Consider the following 17,748-nt stretch of genomic DNA (forward strand, 5'->3'; position numbering starts at 1 on the left):
CTTTTTGAGTGAAATGATCAATAAATGTCATATGTTACACGTTTTGTGTTTCCTGCAAAACTTTAAAAAAAATGACTTAGGCGATTATTTTAACAGGGTGATAATATACAGGCAGAATGAAAAAGAGTAAAAACAAAAACAGCCCCAAACTCCGAAGGGTTAAAAAGAAAGCGGATGCTGCTGGATTCATCTCGTTTATAGACGATCTTTGTTGACGTTGGGGTTTACAGGTGTACGAGCCAGAGTGCCCGGATGTGACGTAACACGCTCACAAGACCATTGGATTGGACAGTGAATGGATGGACCGAGAGAGAGAGAGAGAGAGAGAGAGAGAGAGAGAGAGAGAGAGCAGCCGGACATCTCTGAGGGATTCAACGGACCTAAACGGTATTGTAGTTATTATTTTATAACTTTGTATCAATATAGTGACATTAAAAGCTTCCACGTGTTGCCAGTTTGGCTGTAAACGTCTTGGTTTGGTTGTCGGGTGAATATAAAGTGTGCAGGCTGGAGCAGCTGTCAGTGGAGCTGCAGCAACACGACGACCATGGACCCTTCAGCCCGATGTTTCTACTGTTTATGAGCGACTTTTCAGCCTCACATCAACACCTACAACATGTTGGTGTCTTCACAGAAAACACTGTCCGACTTTTGAACCACTACGAGCCAAACGACAGATTTACAGCGCTGCGCATACACGTATTAAAAGGTTATTATGTAACCAAGTGGACTATCTTGTTGAATACTGAAGCAGAAAAAGACTCTTTTTCTTTTTCTTGTGTGTTTGAACAAGGAGAAGCAGGAAATTACAGGCTGCTGTGTGTGTGCAGGAGAGGAGGCTTAATTATAGCGGGTGGTGAAGAAGTGTTTGTTTTTGAGATGTTACTCAAAATATACTTTTGTTTAGTATTTCTGACTACGTGGCTGAAGAAAAAAAAGAGTATAAAAAGATCCTGGCTGGGACAGACTGTCTCTGAGTTAATATCATGTGCCGTCTACTCAGTAGACGTTTTTTTTATTGATTTATTATTACTTTACACGACTTAAATTAATTCACTTTAATGCACATGATGCAGGAAATCATTTTTTAGCTTGCAGTTTGTGGCTGTGCTGTTGGATTGTATTGCACCATCATGTTTCTTTTATTCTTTCCACCTGAGTTTATATAATAAATATTAGACACACCTCTTAGTAGAATGCAGAACATACCATCTGTATTGCAAACCAGAAAGTCCTGCGTCAAACAAGTTATTATGCACTTTTCAACATTGAATGCTATAACAAAATAAATTTTATATATTTTTATTAGGGCTGGGCGATATGGACCAAAAGTCATATCCCGATATGTTTATGCTGAATATTGATATACAATATATATGCCAATATTTTACATTTACATTCCACTACATTTAGCTGACAGCTTTAGTTACTTTTGACATGAAAATCAAGATAAATTTAAAGTGATTTTATTTATTTATTAAACCTCAACAGTATATTAAGTAGTTAAAATGATCCCTATCTTGAAGGAAATTAAAATGCTTCTTACTTAAATACATCAATACAACTAATATAATAACATTGCATAACAAGTACTTTTAGTTATGATACATTAAGATACTTTTGCACTTTTACTAAAGTACGTTTTGAATGCAGGACTTTTACTTGTAGTGCATTGTAAACAATGTTTGTAGAAATTACAGTAAAACTCTGTCAAATAGCATCAGAAATAGGGCGTAAAGTAAAGAATTGTATATCACCGTAGTAGACACTTAATAACCATAAATCAAGGAATAGTACAAAACTTTAACTGTAAAAATATAAAAAAAAGTTTATGTAAAATTAATGTAGAAATACCATAATGTCACTGAGACACAAATACTGTAAAAATAGCAGGATTATTCTGTCTATATTTACATTAAAATGAACAGTAGAAAACCCACTCACTTTATTTTTTACGGTGAAATTCTGGCAACCAAAGCTGCCGGTATTTAACCGTAAATTAAACAGATTTTTTTTAAATTTTTTATTTATTTACAGTTTGGAGTCATTTCACAGTGTGGAATTAGTACTTTCACTTTCATTCAGAAATTTAAGATAAACCCCTTGAGAGAAATCCTCTCGTTTTCGAGGGGGTCCTAAAGTACATTACAAAACAAAACACTCAACAATTTACAGACATACAACAACAAAGACAACAGGCATCAACACAAACATAGAATAAATGAACACAAGAATGAACACAACCTCTCAATGGCCACAAGTTGGCCATAACATTAGCCTAGTAAAAATGAAAGAAGTAACATAATATTATTGTAAATTGAAATTGCAGTGTTACAAAAAATATATATAAATAAATAAATAAATAAAATAAATTTACATAATATTATCTGAAACATGTGCAGTTTAAGTCAGAATAAGAAGACAGGGCATATTTAAAACTATGAAAAGATGTCAATGATTGTATGTTTGAAGGAAGATTACACTTAAGTAAGGAATGAGAATATTTTTTTACACTCTGTAGCTGCGTCTTGTGTCAGAGTTGGTATCTGACTGGTTTCGTCTCTGTGAGCAGCTCTCTGCAGCCATCTGACACAAATCACAAACAATCATTCATCCGTCTTTTATGAGGCCTTCATGCCACAACAGTTGCACACTTTGACAGTCAGTCAGTGGTGGAAAGCGTCACATATGTTACATATGTGTGTGTGTGTGTGTGTGTGTGTGTGTGTGTGTGTGTGGTGGATGCTTGGCGCTGTCACGCAGCAGCAGCAGCAGCAGCATTGTGTTCCAGCCTCATTGTGCTGAGTGCGACATTTCCAGTAAGTGTCCACGTGTGTCACTAATGGCTTTGCCTCTCTTGTAACTGCTGTGGTGCAGTTACAGGTCACACACTCGGCACCAATCACACAAATGCGGTCCCCCACTAACAGCGTGCTGAAGGCTGCACCTCTCAGGTGTTGTTAACTATGGCACAGAGACACCCAACACCGGCTTCACAGCAAATGTGAGCAACCGCACATGTGGGCCAGCTTTGAAGCCCTTTGAGGTACGGCTGGGCGATATGGATCAAAAGTCGTATCCCGATATGTTGAGGCTGAATATCAGTATACAAAATATATCTTGATATTTTTATTGCAAAGTAAGAGCAGAAATCAAAGTCAAAGCCAAATATGACATGTCACAAGTAGTTTTTATTGAAACTGTTTATTATAGTGAACATGAATACTGTATAACAACAGGAGACTTTTTTAAAAAAATCAAAGTCGTCCATAAAGTGCACATTTAAATAAAATAAAAATCTTAATCTTAATCTTAATTTTTAATAAAAATAGCCAATGAAATAAAATAGGCCAATCTTTTTCTGAAGTAAATATGAGAAAAGAATAATGGTCTAATGCCATACCACATTTAAGAATATATCAATATATCGCCCAGCCCTAGTATATATATGATAATCATAATATATACCAACATATCGGGATATGACTTTTGGTCATATGCCGATATGTTGAGGCTAGAGATGCATGATATTGGATTTTTTGCCGATATCCGATATGCCGATTTTTTGCAACTCATTTAGCCGATTACCGATACTGATATTTTTTCCCACACAACTAACTGCGGAGATCTTCATCTCTCTTCTGTAGTGGAATTAGCATATAGTATTGTCGAGCATACTCTTATCATATTTGTTATGTAATATTCATTTTTTGTGCAAAATAAGAAAAATACTATAAACTATAAAACTGCATACTTATTTTTGACAATTGCTTTCAAATAAAATACAAAAAGATACATCCTACTTAAAACTTGGATGATGCTCTCCCTGAGATAATCAATAACAATACCCACAATCAGGGCAAATTTGGCCAATTTCACAATTGACATACAATAAGTAAACATGTGCTTAAGGTGCAACAGAGAGGTGATGTGCAAACAATAAAAAAATTCAGAACATATGACAGACATAGGCGCAGAAGTTGTGCATTTAATAAAGTAAGCAGCACCACATTATTTAATCGGTTTATTATATCGGCGGATATCGGCATGTTGGTTCATTTTTAAGCCAATACCGGCCGATAATATGGTGCATCCCTAGTTGAGGCTGAATATCGATATACGGTATATATCCTGACACTTTTTAATCAAGGAGAGCATTGACTTGGAATGTGACATTGATAAATTTGGCGACATGTTCCTTTTATTAATACCACAAATACAGGCACTAGTTTATTTCTGCCCAGCCTCACATACACCATCTGAGTGCTGGAAATACTCACTAGCACACCAAATGTGTATCAGTCTGAGACTGAAAATAGTCCCGCCAACTGTAGTATTAGGCCCGATCAGACTTAGCACTTTTTTATTAGCAGCCTGAGCGGCTTTTTATAAATGTTTTAACCTTTCTGCTCAGTGCGTTTTTTTTTTTTATCCTTGTGTTTGAGCACCCTGAAGTCTAGAGTTGAGAAAACTTCAGCTCAGAGCAGAATTGCGCCCAACATCATAGGGCTGGGCGATATAAAAAATATATATTTTTAAATGTGATATGGAATTAGACCTAGGGTTGTCAAAAGTATCGATACTCAAAAAAGTATCGATACTAAAATGTTGTATCCGGATACAATACTCATTTTCAAAAGATTTGATAAAATTTTAAGTTGGGCAATTAAACTAAATATTTTAAGTGTTGTTTTTGAGTTTGCTCAACTCTGAATTCAGATTTTTGTCAACTCAACTGTAAGTTGTTCTACATTTTAATAACTTTTATTAACGCTGCTATGAAATGTCAGCTAATCTTGCAACCACAATTTTGGGTTAGCATTGATTCGCTAATGGCTACTCTTGTAGCTGTAACAAGCAGCGCCGCTAGCATCAGTTAGCCGCTAGCATCAGTTAACCGCTAGCATCGGTTAGCCGCTAGCATCAGCTAGCCGCTAGCATCAGTTAGCCGCTAGCATCAGTTAGCCGCTAGCATCGGTTAGCCGCTAGCTTTTGCTAATGACCGAATTTCACCGATTTCCCGCATTTCACAACAAAGAAATAAGAGTTATCAGAACTATTGTCCCTTGTTGTGAACCCCAACTTAAAGATATAAGTAACAACAACTCACCAACTTATTTTTGAGCAGACAACTGGCTCCCTTTGTTGTGCTAACTTACATTATTGCCCTAAATGTCAGTAATTTATATTTCCAAGTTTTACCAACTTAAATCACTGTTTTAGGCCAAAAAATACAAGTTGGCTTTTTTGTAGTGTACTGTCATATTTGACTTTTGACATTTGCTCTCACTTTGCAATAAAAATATCAGGATATATATTGTATATCAATATTCAGCCTAAATATATCGGGATATGACTTTTGGTCCATACAATATAGAATACCACTCGCCTTATCCTTTAAGTGGTTCACACTGAAATCTCCTCTCGTTGAGGAAGTGGGTCATCCTCCTGATGCTGTTGCATGGCAACATTGTGTTTGTCCAGGTGTCAAGAGTACCTGCACATCGGAGCTCTAGAGTGGCACGTTGAGCGTCAGCATCCTGAAGCTGGCGTTCTGACAGGAAGCTGTATTTATGTAATTGACATGTGTAGCGACAGCAGCAGTGCAGCCTTGCAGCTGGTCTGATCTCTCTAATCCCGGCCCCGGAGACTCGGCTTGTTTGTTTTGGTTTCGCATTTATATAGCGGTGACTCCAGTCAGTGTCATGTCCCATCAGGCTTAATGAATAATCTCATTGCTGTGTTTCATAAGATGAAAAAACATTAAACATGTGATGTTTTGATATGTTTCCTCAGATGATCCATTACAGCTGTGGTGGCTGTAATGTAAAAATATTACTGATTTAACCGTCTAGAGTCCATGAAACCACCTGCACATTACTTCTTCATGACGTGAAGACATAAAAATAAAGCAACATTGAGTCTTGTCATCAGCTTCCCTTTAAAGTTCTGGCTTGAAACTCCATGCCAGATTTTTTCTTTGATGATATTTGGCCAAGTGAAACCGGAGATAATGTCAAATATATTTAGTATAAAAATATAGAACTAGATATTATCCTCATTTTACCTGTTATATGTTATATTTGCAACCTGTGTTCATATTTGCAACATTTCTGTGTGTGAAACATAATTTTCAAGATCAGATTTTATGTTTCCTTAGTTTCTTTTGGGTATAAATATTTTGATCACATGAGTCAAAGTTCACATGAGTCGCATCGTTCACGATTATACGAATAAAAAAAATAGCATATCATGATTTTGGCAACATTCCTACTTCTTGACGTAGTGGCTTAAGGGTTTCCCATTAATTACAGAGACTATGTCGGCCCGCTAGAGTCTCGTCTGAGCACGCTGAACTAGATACCATCAACCTGTCGGGCCGTCAGAGGTGCATTATGCCGTTCGGTAGCGGCAAGCTAACATTAACAAGTTGTGTTCATCACAGAAAGCTACTATTACTTCCTCTCGCTAAAAACATGCAGCTTTCAAAATAAGAGCACAGTGTTAACAGAATCCACCACGAAATTACAAGAAGACTGTCAAAATAAGATGCCTTAAATAAAACATACAAGAACCTTTATTCTCCTTTACACTATTTAATTAAAATATGCAATGATTAAGATCAGTGTGTATAGATAGATAGATAGATAGATAGATAGATAGATAGATAGATAGATAGATTACTTTATTCATCCCCGAAGGGAAATTTCTGTTGTCACAGCAGTCCGGTATTCAAGTACTATAAAATACAATAGAATAAAATACTGAGGTAGCATGAATAAAAACAACAATAGAAAAAAACACAGAATAGAACAAGAACAAGGACACTTAATAAGTTAAAAAGAAGAACATCAGTTGGTAGGATGGTTGGCAGATGATGGTAATAATTAAACTGGTGATATGATATGATGGCAACAATGCTATAGTGACTAGACGGTATATAATAATAATAATAGTACAGTATATAATATATAATATATATAATATAATATGTAATAATAGATAACAATATAAAAATAAAATGAAAAATATAAATAAAGTAATAAGTAAGATGGTAAGATGGATATATGATGGAATAGTGGCATTAGAATGTGTGAGAGGCACCAGATTTGGGCTTTTATTAAAAAAAAAAAATTCTCCAGATTGGGGTCATGCCACTGGTTCTCCTAGCCAGCTGTTTTTCAACACTGTCTGGCTGCTCCATGTCCTAGTGGAAAGCCCTGTGAAAAATGTTATGTGAGGTGTTTGCTCACAATTAGCTCTCAAAATGTTTTTCTTTCAAAAATTATTTTTATTGGATTTTCCTTGGATGCATAATTATATCAGCTGTCAGAGCACACATCAGTTTATCCAATACATCCATAGACTAGGCAAATACAAAACAAATGAAAACACCAAAGTTGTATAGTCAAAATATACAAAAACAATATACAGACCAAAAAAATCATATTTTCTATATATTTTCCAGTATTTTGTAGTATCGTCAAGAATATCGTTATCGCAAAAATACCCTGAAATATCGTGATAATCTTTTAGGGCCATATCGCCCAGCCCTAGATTGCGCTGAAAAAACTGATACCAACATGGCATGGTAAAAAAATGTTAACATATTTTTTTAAAACACATAAAGATTTCAGAGGGTTAAAGGTGATATTTTTGAGTGAGAGCTTGTCCACTCTTGTTGCTCCCCTTACACAGCAATGGTTCACCCAAACAGGTGTTTCCACTTTTGGTTGATAAGACGTGTACAGACAGCTTGACTGACATCTCCATCACTCTGATGTCAGCTTTGATGACATCATTAAAGCAGGACTAATCACAACAGACGACTAACACCTGTGTGGCTCTGCAGTTTTTTTCTTTAGTTATGTGAACTCAATCTCTCTCTTTCTGTCTCTCTCTTTGTTTTTTGAAACACTCTCCATAATGTTGATTGAGTGCCAAATTATTATTTTTTTCATAATTTATATCTAATTTTCCAGTAACCAGTAGACCAGGGGTCTCAAACTCAAATTACCTGGGGGCCGCTGGAGGCAGTATCAAAATGACCAAAAAAAGACACAAAATTACTGAAAAGACACAAAATGACAGAAAGAAAACTAAATTACTTTTAAAAAAAAAAGAAACAAAATGACCAAGAAAAGACACAGAATTACCAAAAAAGACACAAAATTATTTTAAAAAGACACAAAATTATTAAAAAAAGGACACAAAATTACCAAAAAAAGTAATTAAAGGGACCTTCCACACACAACACGATAAAGTGCCATTCATATAAAACTCACATTAAGCTTTCATGTCAAGGTGGGGGCCCCAAAATATAGTTTTATACTATATATATATATATATATAGTATAAAACTATATTGATTATAGTAGTAGACTGTGACAGGCCGAGGTTTCGGACTGACAAACGAAACATTTGAAGACATTTAAAGCCTTCCCTATCCATGATGATTGATTGATTGAGAATGTATTTGAACACAATGTGAAAGATGAACAATGAAAAACAAATGAACAAACATAAACTACAACAAATGGATCATAAAATAACTGTTAAAACTGTCACTTAAATCACTTAAATGTCAAGATTAGTCTCTCAGGTTTAGTAAAATCATCAAACGCATTGTGTTTCAGGTGTGTGTGCTTATAGTTTACAGTAATGTCGCCTGGCGGCTGTTATAAATAGACGTCACAGGGTTTCTGTGAGTGTTCACATCGCGTGCAGCGCTGCCGTTGGAGGGCGGTTGAGTGTAAAAAGCCAAACAACAAACGTTGGACTGAAGGATGTGAACATGAATGTCTTGCCCCCTGTTCCTCCCTCTCCCTCTCTCTCTGTATCCTCATACTCTCTCTCCCTCGCTCCTCCTCGCCTCCCTCAGGCTCTCTCCTCCTGTCCCTCCTCCTGACTGACATTTCTGTAATGACACTGTCTGAGCCCCTGCCTCCATCCCATCCTTAGCTTACTGTGCGCCACACGCAGGCCCAGCTTGTCACACTGAGAGCCCGCCTGGCGCGCCTCACATCTATATCAGACCGCTAAATGCCAATAATGGCAACTCAGCTTGATTAAGAAAGTAAGCATCCTCCATCTTCGGCGCTCCTCTGTTCTGTTTGCCAAAGAGTTTAATGGACACACTCGTAGTCTACGCTCTGCTGGTCCGCCTGTTGGAGGACTGGGACTCTGTTGAGAAGTGGGTTAAGCCACACTTGTCTTTATATTTGGGCAGGGGTTTTACAGTTTGGGGGTAGATTAAGTCCCACCTAAGCGTGCCAGGGCTTTGCTGCCAGTGTTATGCAGGCTTTACTTCCTGCAGTAGTGGTGGATACGTTTTGGAGAGCGGTCTGCAGTATGTATGTATGTATGTATGTATGTATGTATGTATGTATGTATGTATGTATGTATCTATCTATCTATCTATCTATCTATCTATCTATCTATCTATCTATCTATGTATCTATCTATCTATCTATCTATCTATCTATCTATCTATCTATCTATCTATCTATCTATCTATCTATCTATCTATCTATCTATCTATCTATCTAATTTGTGGAACTGACTAAGACTGGGCGATATCAAAATTATATCAATATATTTTTAAATGTGATATGGAATTAGACCATAACGCATATATCGATATAGTTCTAATTGTTTTTCTTTCTTTATATATAAATGCTGGCCTTACTAGGGTTTGTCATATATTTATATGTTTATACTATATTAATTTATATATATATATATATATATAAATTATTATTATTATTATTTCAGAAAAAGATTGGCTATTTTATTTCATAGGCTATTTTTATTTAAGTAATATATATGTATATATTTTATATTTATTATTATTATTTTTATATATTTTATTTTATTATTATTTTTTTATTATTATTTTATTTTATTTCAGAAAAAATAAAAGATTGGCCTATTTTATTTCATAGGCTATTTTATTTAAGATATTTTTTTATTTAAATGTGCACTTTATATAGCTTTGACTTTAAAAAAAAAAGGTACTCCTGTTATAGTATAGTATAGTATATATGTTCACTTAATTAAACGGTTTCAATAAAACTACTTGTGATATGTCATATTTGCCTTTGACTTCGACTGAACATTTGCTCTCACTTTGCGATAAAAAATATTGGGATATATATCATATATCGATATTCAGCTTAAATATATCAGGATATGACTTTTGGTCCATATCGCCCAGCCCTAGTCTGCAGGTTATGGGATGCTTATGAGACCCATATTACTTGAGAAACTTTGATCAAAATGCAGTTAATATGCATGATTATTTTCTTTATAGCCATCTAAAGTATAGCTATTGTGTGTCTGTGTGTGTGTGTGTGTGTGTGCTTTGGTTTGTATGCATCTACTGTATTCACACAACTGCACATGGCTTTAAATGTACTTCTCTTGTGATGCGTCTGCAAGCCGAGCTTCTATAATTACCACAGCCTGCAGCGCCTCATGGGGAGCATATTAACACACACGAGTGGAGGAGCAAGAACCAGAGCACATGCACAAGTCATACTGTGTGTGTGTGTGTGTGTGTGTGTGTGTGCAGTTTCTCTGACCTCTGATGTGTGCATCTGTAGAATAATACAAATGGATAAAAGGAGTACGTTGTTACTCATTAGTATAATGCGTTTTTATTTGTCCGTGAGTAATGCTTTCTAATCCATCAAGGATCATTTCACTAAGTAAGTCACAAGGTGTGAATGTGCAGCGTTCACCACGTCACCAAAACAAATATTAAACTGGAGCTGCAGCATGCTTCAAGAGGCAAACTGTGTATGTTTATGCAGCTTGTCCTATATAGAGTTCTTGAAATTGTGCAAAGGAAGGTTATGTGGTAACGTAGTAAATCAGTTTTACTGGATTTATTCATCTGACATGCATCCTTTTATTTTATCTTTGTCAATTTTAATTGAATTTAATTAATTAGTTTCCAGTTATACCAGACTCAAATCACAATCCTATACTATTTCTTTTACATGTGCATCTCAATAAATTAGAATCATGTCATAGAAAAGTGTATTTATGTCAGTAATTCATTCAAAAAATGGAAATAACACATTATATAGATCCACTACACACACAATGAAACATTTCATGTCTTAATTTCTTCTAATTATAATGATTATGGCTTGCATTTAATGAAGACCTATGATTCAGTGTCTCAAAAAATAGTTAATATTACAAAAGACCAATGTAAATGTAAATGTTGGCCTCTGAGAAGTACGTCCATCTATATCATGGGTCTCAAACTCGCGGCCAGGGGCCAATGGCGGCCCTCGTGACGATATTTTGTGGCCCTCACCTTGATATGAAAGTTTAATGTGAGTTTTATATGAATGGCACTTTACATGTTGTGTGTGGAAGGTCCCTTTATTTACTTTTTTTGGTAATTTTGTGCCTTTTTTTGGTAATTTTGTGTCTTTTTTTTGTGGTAATTTTGTGTCTTTTTTTAAATAATTTTGTGTCTTTTTTAAAATAAGTTTGTGTATTTTTTGGTAATTCTGTTTTCTGTTTTTTTATGTAATTGAGTTTTTTTTCTGTTATTTTATGGTTTTTTTGGGTCATTTTGTGTCGTTTTTGTGTCTTTTGGGGTCATTTTGTGTCTTTTTTGGTAATTTTGTGTCTTTTTTTGGTCATTTTGTTTCTTTTCTTTGTTTCTCTGAAAAGTATGTCCATCTATATGACTCAATACTTGGTTGTGGCTGTTTGACTTGAACTACTATAAATGGACTTTTCCATCATATTCTAATGTATTGAGATTAACCTGTATATCATGTGCTTTATATCTGAGTATACATGGATCATTTCATGAATATTTAATACAAATGGAAATTAGCATTTACACAACAATATACTTTATATGTATAATATTTGTGGCTTTATAAAAATACAACATTTTGACTTGAATGTATTTATTCATTTATTTATACAGTGATCTTTGTTCTGAGAATATTTTTTCTGATAATCATGCAGCGGTATGCATTGCGTACTTTATGTACAGCACATGCTCTGCCCTGCAGTCTCCTCTTATCTCTGTACATGTAACCTCACATATTCCTCTAACCTTTGACCCCAGCAGGCAGCAGCAGCAGCAATAACACACACACACACCCAGCTGCACAGTAAATCTCTGGCAGACCGCTCTACCACCCACTGCAGCCACACACTCTTTCTTTCCTACCGTCCGGGGACATGAATGTGGACGTGGATGTGGAAGTGGATGTGGAAGCGGGAGGTAAATTGTATGTGAACATGGCATCCAAGCGTGTGTTCATTTCCTCCCACTTCTATAATTCCCTTTAGTGAAATAATTAGAAGCAAGAAGGCTGGAGAGCCTTCATAACATTTTTATGTTATCTAAGACTGGCTGCTGTGTTCTGCATTATAGCTCTGCACGCAATCCCATCAATCACGCTCGGGATTACCAGGTGCACAGAGTTGGGAGGGAGGACGGCACAGCCAGGCTTCCTGTCTGCTGCTCCTCATCTGCTGTCTCCTGCAGTCCACTCTGGACTCATGATAGAGAGACAACCGGGACGGCTGGACTGTTGTGGTGCGGGCAGAATCCTGCGGGAGCGTTGAACAGTCATTGTTATGTAATTTCCTCTGAGCTGGGATTGGTCAGGCTGCAGGGTTGTTGGTGGGCTCAGCGCGGTAATCTCACAAGCATTATCTGCCTCCGAATCAGCCGTTGTTGTGTGCAGGACTCACTCATCCATGGCTGCTTTTGTAAAAACCGACCAATGAGCCAGGCCGCTCTGTTTCTATCATCCATCTCAGCCGAACAGATTTATCTTTGTGCCTGAAGTCAACAGACTCAGGACCAATTTATTCTCATTAGTTTAGGTATTTCCCTGACTCATCTGACGTCCTCTCTCCAATTACTCCCATGTTATCCAACGGTGGAGCAGCTGGCTCTGGACTGTTTAAATTATAGGATTCACTTGGTACAAAAAAAGCATTTGTGAGAGTGTTGAAACTAGAGATGTTCCGATAGCTTTTTTTCCCTCCTGATACGATTCCGATACTTGTGCTGAGGTTATCGGCCGATACCGAGTAATGACACAAAAGCAGTATGTTATAAAAAAAATATATATATCATACTACACCTCCATGACTGTGATATGATTATCATTGTGGTTATTGTGGTCACTAAGTGGCGAAATCCCACATTTTTGACAACAGACGGGTTGGTCATCCAGGAAAATAAATTCCAGGATTTTGTCTGTTATCTTGTTTGCTTTTACACTCTCAGGGGAATTTTTCCCATCGCTGGAAGGCAGCTTCCAGAGTTTGCTGCTGCAGCTCGTCCTTCTTTTTCCCTCTTGTTTTAGAAAATTTGTTGTGCTCTTTAGGGTGACGCGTCTTCAGGTGTTAACTTGCTTGTGTTAAAATTAGCAACACTCGAAAATGTTTCTAAACTTTAAAGTCATGTACTTATATGATCCGGATGGACTTCAATATGCAAAGCAGGACAAATACCTTTTGAGAGTGTTAGTGGGGAGTAAAAAGTCTCTGACCAGAAAATGGCTCAGGAAATACAAACCAACATGATATAATATATATAGAATATGATTTTATCCTGATACTTGAGTCACAATACGATATTATTGCGATTTTAAGCATTTTGCGATATGGTGAATATTGCAATACAATATATTGCGATTTAACTATTTAACAGTTAAAATTCTCAGTCTATTCATCTCACTTCAGTCTTTTTATTTCTCCACAATGAGAGTCAAACCCACAGACTGAGCAACAAAGTATTCAGTCAAACTGAACTGAACTGATATCAAACATGTATGGACGACAACAACTGCAGCATTTTATCAAACTTTCTCAACTTTAAGCTTCACTGCTCTCAATTTTTTGAATGAAACATAAAAAAAGCCTAATTTTGCAGCGTTATTTCACCAAATTCCCGACATGATATATATATCCTATATAGACATATATATACAGTATATCCATTATATTCCTAAAAGTCAGCCCGATACGGCTTCCGGAAAAAAACAAAAATGGCGAAAATATTGACGGCCGCCGGAACACTGAATATCGATACTTGCCGCCATACATACTACGTATGAAATGTGTCATCTAGAAGTATCTGCTGTGTCTCTGTGCAGACAGACTGTTGCCGTGCCAACAATAGACCTTGAGCCAATCACAGTGGCTGAGAGAGGCTTTTATTGACAGTTTAATTGCTTTGCACACTATTTCTAAGTTGCAGGTTCAGTGCTTTTTCAGTATGTTCGTCTGCAAAAATGACAAAACAAAAGAATAGAACATTTATCCTAAACTGTTATGTAAAACTTAGCATGTGTGCAGAAAACAATAGTTTATAATAATAATAATGAACTCTATTTATAGAGCACTTTTCAAAACAAAACGTTACAAAGCAAGTAAAACAAGCAGACAAGACAGAAACAATCACATACAAAAAGATAGATAGGTCAGTAAAGACGTTAAAATTAGGCGATGTGGTAAAATGAATAAAAGGCTTTTTTAAATAGATATGTTTAAAGAAGAGATTTAAAAGAGTTCACTGATTTTGCAAGGCGAAGATCGTCAGGCAGGAAATTCCAGAGAGTTTTGGGGCTCTGACCGAAAAAGCCCGGTCACCTTTAGTGGCACGTTGTGACTTCTGTACTGTCAGAAGACTTTTATAATCCTGCAGTTATTTTATCTTTGATTACAGTTTTTTTTTTACTTACTGTGAAATCACTCTCATCAGAGAGGTTTCTATGGCGATATTGCTGGATTTGATTATGTCTTCCTCCAGTGTTTTCATTATAATTTCATGGGATGCATGAACATGTCAGCATTACTGTAAGCCTGGGCAGACCTCCATGGAGGTATTTATCCGTCTGTAATCATAGATATGTGTGTGTGTGTACCTGCATGAGATTGCAGATTGTAAAGGTAAACCACTGTAAGCTGCCATGCTGCTTTTTCTCTTATTAATGCGGCGGACACAGGAGCTGTCAGTGCTGTTGTTCCGCTGCTGGTGAAATAGTAATGAGTGTGTATAACGGAGCTGAGCCAGTGTGGTTTACAGCTCTGTTGCACTCGGAGGCGAGGCCGGGGCACATGGAGCAGCGACTGACTGGGCATCATGTCTGCGTGCCGGGGACGGAGACAGAACAGGAGGCTTGGGTCGCCACGGGAAGACGCTAATTGAGAGACTGAGGTCAGAGTCTTTATCTCTGTACGGAAATGTTTAAAGGTGTTTTTTGACCATGAAAGGCATCTTAAGCAGGGGCGCAGGTGGGATTTTTGAACTGGGGCGGACGAAGCTGTCAGCAAATGATTTCAACTCAATTAGTTATTTTTCCACTCCATGCTTTAACCAAAATCTGTTTTATAAATTTTTTTTGAATGAACTGTAGTGTAAACAACAACCGACATATTTACATAAATAAAAATAATTTTGTGCATGAAATTCCCAGTGCAGCCAAACAAATTTACTGACTTGAAGCTGACTCAATGAAGGACCCAAAAACATCTCTCCTCCTTTCAAGATAAATATGATAAATATTCTCAAAAATGATGATAGATTTGAAACCTGTAAGTGTGATTAGAGCTAAAATGAGTCAATAAAAGACTGATATGTGATAACTTATTCAGTCATTTTTTTTAGCAAAAATCTGAAGTTGTTTTGCATTTCTCTGTTTTATAGAACTGAAGAGATTATAATTACATAATATTATGTAATATGTTTGTGTTTTATACAGTTGACACTGACAATACAAGAAATACAAATTTGAAAATGCCGGACTTCGCTCTGAGAAAGTGTGGATTTGAGTTTAAGTGTGCATTTTAAAGTGACTGTTAAAGGTTGAGTATCAAGCCTGAACTTTTTATTAGCTCAGTGTCAGGTGCTTGTTGTAAACAAACAGAGATCGCTAAGTGAACACCTCCTGCAGCAGCAGCACATACACACTGTACTGCTACAGAGCTAACTGTTAGCATATTAGCCATTTGCAGACTGGACTAAGGGGTTAACATCCCCTCCGGCTCTGTGACTGCAACTGGGAGAGACTGCTGCAGGAGGACTCGTTCTTACTCTTATTAAGGAGCGTTAAGAAGAGTAAGAATGAGTCTCCAATAACACCAGAAAAAGTCGCTGGATTTGTTGCCAGTCTCTTTAAAAAAATAGTCGTTAAGGGGGTCTGAAAAGTCGCTAAATATAGCGACAAAGTTGCTAAGTTAGCAACACTGCTTCGCCGGCTTTTACAAATGGCGCGTGTTGTTGTGGCGTCGAGTACTACATCACTTCCTGCTTAGCGTTCTATCCAATCAGCAACCAGGCTTTTTTCGGGGGAGAAAAACAACCCTGCTCTTCAACAGGAAAAAGTCAAATTAGTTTAGTGGAAACACCCTTAATATCTGTGTTTTAAGAAGATTCCCGACCACTGATTGGTCATCATTTTAACACCTCTGTGCACAGAGAATAGCTTTGACCCACACACTGCAAATTAGCACAGTGTGAAGCAAACGGAGGCACAGCAGCACCTCAAGTAGTCTGGCAGGTGGTTTCTGCATGTTATTCTAGCAAAAGTTAATACGGCAGATGGTCGGCGCAGCAGAGGTGTGTCAGGAGGGCATAAATGTTCTGTTTACTCATGCTCACAAACCAACTTTATTATCTTTATAATATTAGCATACGCTTCACTTTCATTTTGTAATGTTTGTCATGATAATGAAGATATCTTTTATCAACAGACATATCATACAGGTGCATCTCAATACATTAGAATATGATGGAAAAGTCAATTTATTCCAGTAGTTCAAATCAAACAGCCACAACCAAGTATTGAGTCATATAGATGGACATACTGTTCAGAGGCCAACATTTCCATATTAAATATACTTTTTAAACGAGATTTACTGTGCAGCTGGGTGTGTGTTTGTTGTTGTTGTTGTTGCTGCTGCCCGCTGGGGTCAAAGGTTAGAGGAATATGTGAGGTTACATGTACAGAGATAAGAGGAGGCTGCAGGGCAGAGCATGTGCTGTACATAAAGTACGCAAAGTATACAGCTGCATGATTATCAGAAAAAAGATTCTCAGAACAAAGATTACTGTATTAATAAATAAATAAATAAATAGATACATTCAAGTCAAAATGTTATATTTTTATAAAGCCACAAATATTATACATATAAAGTATATTGCTGTGTAAATGCTCATTTCCATTTGTATGAAATAATTATGAAATGATCCATGTATACTCAGATATAAAGCACATGATATACAGGTGCATCTCAATACATTAGAATATGATGGAAAAGTCAATTTCCAGTAGTTCATGTCAAACAGTCCCAACCAAGTATTGAGTCATAAAGATGGGCATCAGAGGCCAACATTTACATATTTAACATACTTTTTAAAATGGGTCTTTTGTAATATTCAAATTTTTTGAGACACTGAATTTTAGGTCTTCATTAAATGTAAGCCATAATCATTATAATTAGAATAAATTAAATTAAGACATAATGTCTTAATGTACTAATTCTGTGTGTAATGGACCTATATAATGTGTTTTTTCCCACTTTTTGAATTGAATTACTGACATAAATTAACTTTTCTATGATAATAAATGATAATTTATTGAGATGCACCTGTACTGTAAGGTAGTTTCTACCTGAGGAAGCCGGAATCAAAGTGGGAAATTATTGAAACTTTTCTTTTAAGTCCAATTAATTCAACTGAATGTAGCA

General features: G+C 36.3%; 1 protein-coding gene across 1 annotated transcript in view; it reads left to right on the forward strand.

Moving 5' to 3' along the window:
- Positions 1–326: 326 nt before the first annotated feature.
- The window catches only part of si:ch211-45c16.2 (mitogen-activated protein kinase kinase kinase 13), a 55,934-nt gene continuing 38,512 nt past the window's right edge, over positions 327–17,748 (forward strand). Inside the window, exon 1 of the mRNA XM_059342745.1 lies at positions 327–387. The gene's annotated coding sequence lies outside the window, so the exon portion shown is untranslated. The remainder of the gene's footprint in view (positions 388–17,748) is intronic.

Source organism: Centropristis striata, chromosome 10 (assembly GCF_030273125.1).
Source record: "Centropristis striata isolate RG_2023a ecotype Rhode Island chromosome 10, C.striata_1.0, whole genome shotgun sequence".
NCBI classification, from domain to species: Eukaryota; Metazoa; Chordata; class Actinopteri; order Perciformes; family Serranidae; genus Centropristis; species Centropristis striata.